At 35.3% G+C, this 7,018-nt stretch overlaps 1 protein-coding gene and 1 pseudogene across 1 annotated transcript in view; one reads left to right on the forward strand and one right to left on the reverse strand.

Annotated features, from left to right (window-relative positions):
• The window catches only part of LOC102836110, a 93,624-nt pseudogene extending 87,646 nt beyond the window's left edge, over window positions 1-5,978 (forward strand).
• The window catches only part of BBS9 (Bardet-Biedl syndrome 9), a 604,103-nt gene that overhangs the window by 539,559 nt on the left and 57,526 nt on the right, over window positions 1-7,018 (reverse strand). The gene's annotated exons all lie outside the window — the stretch shown is intronic.

Genomic DNA, 7,018 nt, shown 5'->3' on the forward strand with positions numbered 1-7,018 from the left:
AGAGAGAGAGAGAGAGAGAGAGAGAGAGAGAGAGAGAGAGGATGCACAGGAGACAGATATGTATACAGAGTCCTGGTGTGGCACTGTGGGATAAGAACTCAACCCATGAGGTCGGTTTGAAGCGCAAGGTTGGTGATTCAAATTCACCAGACACTCCTTGGAAATCCTATACAGGGTATCTATGAGTTGGAACAGATTCAATGGCATTAAACAGCAACCACCTTTGTCCCCAAAGATTCACTGCTTACAGAATGCCTTTATTGCTTTGTTGTTGAATATAAGTGTATAGCCAATAAGCACAGGAAAAGATGTTCAACATCAGGGAAATGTAAACTAAAACCATAATACGATACCACTTCATACCCCCTAGGATGTGAAGAAATTGTCTAGGATGTGAAGAAATTCAAATCCTCGAATATTGCTGATGGACATGTAAACTGGTGCAACTACTATAGAAAATAGTTTGGCAGTTCCTCAAAAGATATTAGAGGAACCCAAGACTATGGCCCTCAGCCACCCTTCAGGTCTAGAACCGAACTCACCCTTGAGGCCGTTTTCAGCCAAGCGGTAGATAGGCATATACGAGGGCAAACAATATTAGTAAGGAATGCTCACTGTGGAATGGTCAACCATTCAAGATCAAAAGGGTAACATTTACCTAAGGACAAAAATTAGAAGAGATGAGAAGGAGGGTGGAATGGAAATAAGACAAGGAAGTGGGAATAACTGCTCAGGATTAAAATCACTGAGATGGAACAAAGTGTATGATATGCTGAATGTAAAACCAAACATCTTCTCTGTAAATCTTCATTTCCATTCACGAGGAAAAGTTTAAACATATAGTTAACATATTGTTAGTTGCTACTGAGTTGATTCTGACTCATGGCAACCCCAAGTGTGCAAAGTAGAACTGCACTCCATTGGGTCTTCAAGCTGGGATCTTCTGGATGAAGCATCAGGACTTATGTTCAAAGAATCTCTGCTGAGTTTGGACAGCCAAAGTCAGTAGTCCAACACTTAATCAGTGGTACCACCTAGTTGGTACCGACTCGATGGCACCTAACAACAACAATAACAAGGACTCCTCAGAATTACCATACAACCCAGCAATTCCACTCCTAGGTATATAAATATAGACACAAAAACATATGTTCACATAAAAACTTGTACACAAATGTGCATAGCAGCACTTTTAATATTAGCCAAAGAGTAGAAATAACCCAAATACCCATCAACTGATAAACGGATAATTAAAATGTGGTACATCCATACAATGGAGTATTATTTTACAATAAAAAGGAATGACGTACTTACTAATACATGCTACAACAAGAGTGAATCTTAAAAACATTCTACTAAATAAAGGTTGATGGTTCAAACCCACCAGTCACTTTTTCAAAATCCTATATAGGGTCTCTGTGAGTCAGAACTGACTCCATGGTACATAACAACAACAAAAACAACAGTATGGTTCCATCCATGTATGTGAAATATCCAGAATAGACAAATCTATGGAAATTCCAAGTAAATTAGTGGTCATCTAGGATTGGGTGTGAACTTCTGGTGGTGGTGCTGTAGTGTCAGCACTAGACTGCAAGCCACAAGGTCAGCAGTTCAAACCCACCAGCTGCTCCTCGCAAACTTTATACACGCTTGCTATGAGTCAGAACTGACTGCACAGCATGTAACAGCAACACGATGGGGTAAAACAAGAAATGAGTGTTAATGGTTATAAGTTTTAATTGGGGGAATAAAATGTTCTAAAGTTGACAGTGACAATGGTTGCAAAACTCTTTGAATATACTTGAAGCCATTAAATTATATACGTTAAGTGGACAAATTGTATGGTCTATAAACTACATCTCAAAGACATATATGTATGCCAAAGTGTCAAAAATCCCAACCCATTTCACAATATTCAGTATTATTTCACTCTTAAATATAAACTGACAGCCAGACATTTGAGGAAAGCCTACAATAAGAAATGATCAAGAAAAAAAAAATTACTGCAGAACAAAATGAGGTATTTCAAAAAGGAGAAAATAATTAGGAAGGAAAAAAATATCCCATGCCTCCAATATAGTGAGATGGTCCTTAGGAACTAGAGTGAATTGGCAGACTTAGTAGTATGATTGAATGCCTGGAAAACATTGAAGAATTAACTATAAGACAATATAAAGAAATACATGTTTTGGAAAAAAAAAAGATCCACTAGGAACAAGTTAAGGAGCTCTGGTAGCACAGTGGATTACGTGTGGGGCTGCTAACCGTGAAGTCAGTTCGAATCCACCACCTGCCCAATGAGAGACAGATTAGGCTTTCTGCTCCAACCAACTCCATGGCACATAGCCACCACTACCAGGAATCTGTTCCTTTGAGTAGCTCAAGAATTTTGATCCTGGATTCATAAAGAAGAAAATGTGATCCTGGCACACTATATTAAACAATATATAAATCAAACAAAGTATGTACTGACAAATCATAGAAGATTTACTTATAATTACAAGCCAATATGTAAATAATACTAGCCTTGACCAGGTATATACAAGTAGAAGTAACAGAAGTTGATAAACTTAAAGTACAGTAAAATGGTAAAGTTAAGATTGTTAACGTCCTCATTTTCTAAAATCTGAAATAAAGGAACTGAAAGTTGATGCCATAAGAAGTAAAAGTTTAAGTATATTTTTGAGGGTGCAAAGGTAACCATCAACAGAAATGAGAATAGTGGTTCACTAGAAGAATTAAGAGAAAGGAGATATTTGTAACCAACAGCTTCATCTATCATTGTAGTCCATCAACAGACAAAAATCTAAATCTGATGAATCCAAAAACAGTGGTATTCTTTAGAGATAAAAATTGAACTACCAGAAGAAATGAAGGTAGAAATGAACTATGTGTAGAGCAGAGGGATAGAGATAGGGCCAGATGCCTTTATAAGCTTGTCTGCACTAACTGACTTCCTATTTTTATCAAATTAATTGCAAGTGGTTAAAAGTTATTTTTAATCCTTCTGTGATCTTGCAGGGTGTCCATTTTAAATGTTCTATTTTTTAAATGCAATCATACATCTTGAAACCTACAGTTAGTCACTCGATGCTAAGAACACATTTGAAGCAACATGTCCATATTGTTTCCAGTTGCTGGTACTGGATAACTCTCAAACCCAAGCCTGAAATGACACCCAAAACACAGAAACTTCTTAATGGAGAAACAAAGGTTTATACGCTCAGTTTTAAAGAAGGAAAAATTGCAAAAAAGTACAAAGACAACACAAGTGTATTGTTGATGACTTGTAAAACATGCACTTGGAGAATGATTAAACCTGAAGGTAAACATAGAAGCTTTCTATCTTCATTGAAGAGCACTCATAGCCCTCCTTCAACTAAACTCACTCTGAAGACACCAGAGAGAGCCTCCAAGCTCTGCAAACTGAAATCATAACATATCTGCATCCAAAGGCAAGAGCCCTACCTTGATTTTCAGAACACCTACATCTGGACAGTCCACACTCATTTTCTCTTCCTCAAAGAATATGAGCAAAAGAAACACTTCTTGCAACGAAAAAGGTTGCTTAATCAGTAAAAATCCCCAAAGACAGACTTTATAAATTTTTTATCTTCTCTGAAAAGGATGGATTTTGAAAATAAAAAATGTCTAATGTGTGGCGCTATGGGTTAACGCACTAGACTGCAAAGCCATTTGAGCTGCAAGATCGGCTGTTCAAGCTCACCAGCTGCTCCTCAGAAACCCTATACAGGGTCACAATGAGTCAGAACCGACTCGATGGCATTTAACAGCAAACAATGTAATTTCTGAAGCTAAAGATAATCAAGAAAAACTATTTTTACCTTTAATTGTGTTTTGAATATATTAATACTAGGTCCAAGAGCAAACTTTTCTTGGTATCCTTCAGTCTTTATGGGGACAATACCTTATTGGGATACGTAACTGAATCTTGCCTACATCCTTGGTGATTGTTAGTATCAAAAAAATTATAAAAGGTCTTGTCTAAGTAGTCAAGACATATATGGATATAGACGGGATTTTTATAGTCCTCTCCCTTAACAATAAGTTTTCATTAAGTTGTTTTCTTTCTAAGAAAACTGAAACCTTTTTGAGAAGGTCTACAAACTTGTGAAGCTTTCTTGTATCTATCTGTAGGATCTATAGTCTTATTCCTAATTCAGAAAAAGCATCCAGTCCAAGTGTCTCTATGTCTCCACAACCAACTGTACTTATCAGTAAGATCTGAACATGTTTATTATTTTATGAATAGACCACAGGTTATTTATCCACTCTCCAAATGATGGACACTGGTACTCCCTTGAGTTTTTCATTATTATGAGTCAAGCTGCTGCGTACATTTTTTTTTTACTTTTTATTGTGTATGGAGTGAAGGTTTATAGATAAATAAGGTCATCTGTTTTACATTCAACAAATCACAAAAAAATAAAATAATACATCTTGCTAGCTTCCAACATTGCTCTCTTAAACCTTGGAACTTCATCTCTACGTTTTGAAAAGACATGTCATGCATTCAACCATACCAAAGGGCATCTTTAAATGCCCTCATCTTCATTTTAAATAAATGTGGTACATAGTGTGAAATTATTTGTAAATGGGGGAGAAAAAAGAGGAAGAGTAGGTGTAACATGAAAAAATAATAGTTTGTTAAAATGCCAAAAGGTAGAGGTATGACTTCTACACTTCTTCTAGTTCACTTCAATAACTGTTCTATAATGAGCACTATATAAACCCTAAAACTCGCATGTTATATACTAACCTTTAAAATCCAGAAAAACATAAAGATTGCCAGTTAATCTCGAAACTGGAGACAATTTACAGGAAATATGGTTCAAGGGTATCAGAGATCCCTAATTTCTATGTTCTCATTAAATGAGCCATCATTAAGCCAACACCTACTAACCTGTATCATCTGTCAAACTTATATTTTTTCCAATGACTTAATCCACATTGATTTTCCAACAGATAATTTATTCTACATATTGACATCAAAACAATATGGTTTTCAAGAAGTTGGGCAGGACAAGCAAAGCAAGACTATGAGATGAATGATGGAGGCAATTTCCCAAGTTTCAAAAGAATTTGTCACCGTCTTTCAAAAAGAAAAGAACCATTGATTGGGTTCCCAAATTATATTATGTGTTGATCAATTCAAGAACAGTCTAAAACTGCTGAGAAAACCACAAAATAACAGAATTTTGAATAATCTTTCATTGAAAGGCAAAAGTTAAACATCATATTCCTTAAGAGAACTAGCAACAGTAGACATATTAATAGCATTAGGCACTGTTCCTAATATATCAGGACTCACATTAAAACCACTGCGAAGGTCTAGAAATGGTCATAACAAATCTTTCAACCTTACAGCATAAAAGTCAGTTGATAATTTCTTTGTCTAACACCTAATAAAACTCATTCTTCCAAAATTGTGGAAAGCTAAGCACAGTCCTCCCTTATTATAAAGCTTCCTGTTACAAGGTTGCATGGTTTACACATATGTTATACTTTAGTATTGAAAAAAAAAAAGCCCTTCTTATAACACCTTCTTTGTTGTAATATTCAACATACTTTGCCTCCAGGCTAGATATATAATGAAAGCAAAATGAATTCAGACAGATTGTTGTGGGGAAAAAATAGTTTCTATTTAGTAGTCTTTCCAAAGTCCTTTCTCTTTCCTTGTAGCTTTTCATTATCTCAACATTTTGTTCTCATTGAAGATTTTCCTTTTCTTTATACATATTTCCTTTAGTAAATGAAAGATGATAGATTGTTAAAACCAGTTTGTACTACCTTGGAAACATGCACTTTTAATATGCAATGCCTGTCTTCCAAAGTTTTGTACAAATTTCATCTTTAGGACAATAAACTTTATAGAATTTAATAATCAGCCAGCTACAAAAGCCATATGAAATCTTAATTTTCCACTTATACTTTTTATATTCACAGTTCCCTAAAATCATGAATACAACTTTCCAAGTAAGATTTAGTAATACACTTCAGTTATTGTTTCCACATTAAGCAGTACTGTCTTATTTTAACGAAGATCTAGAAATAAAATATGTCTTTTATTTTTTTTAATTTGTTATTCACAAATTTCAATGCAAGGAAATTACATTTTAAAATCCAGCCCATTATTAACTTAGGTAGAAATAAAGTTCAAAGGTGAGTATATAAAGGGGTACTTATTTTGATATGGACTACTGGTATGGCACTATAAAATAAGCACTGGACTGTCAATGACAAAGTCAGTGGTTCAAACTCACCAGCTGCTCCCTGGAAACCCTATATACAGTGTCATTATGGGTCCAAACAGACTCTAAAGCACTTAACAACAATGAATTTTGATAAGCCAAGTTTAACCAATACTTATATTCTAACTTAGCCAGAAGTGACGGAAATTGTCTGCTACATGAAATACCAAAGATATGAATTTTGTATCTTTAAAGTTTAGGAGGTGACCAAATACAATTCCATTCTTGCATACCTACTAATAGTAGAATTGCATTCTGAATATCCTTGGGTGTATTACCATTTTACAATGATGAAAAGTATTGGAAAAGCTTTTTATAACAGTACCATATAAGGGAAAAAAATCATTCTGAATTTGTGTGCCATTTTTATACTGTCCTCATAATGACAATTATGTTCATTACAACTTTACTCATTTTAACCAAAACTAGTCCTGGTATGGTGCTGTGGGTTAATGCGCCAGACTGCAAAGCCATTTGAACTGCAAGGTTTGCAGTTCAAGCTCACTAGCTGCTCCTCGGAAACCCTATACAGGGTAGCTATGGGTCGGAACCAACTTGACGGCACTTAACGACGATGCCCATCCAAAGGATTGTTGTTGTTGTTAAGTGCCATCAAGTCATTTCTGACTCACTGCTGACCCTACTGCACCACACCATATATATATATATATAGTCCTCATGTGGTGCTCTTGGACATATACACACACTGTATATATACATACACATATATATATACACACACA

This window comes from Chrysochloris asiatica, unplaced genomic scaffold (genome assembly GCF_000296735.1).
Source record: "Chrysochloris asiatica unplaced genomic scaffold, ChrAsi1.0 scaffold00006, whole genome shotgun sequence".
In the NCBI taxonomy this organism is placed as follows: Eukaryota; Metazoa; Chordata; class Mammalia; order Afrosoricida; family Chrysochloridae; genus Chrysochloris; species Chrysochloris asiatica.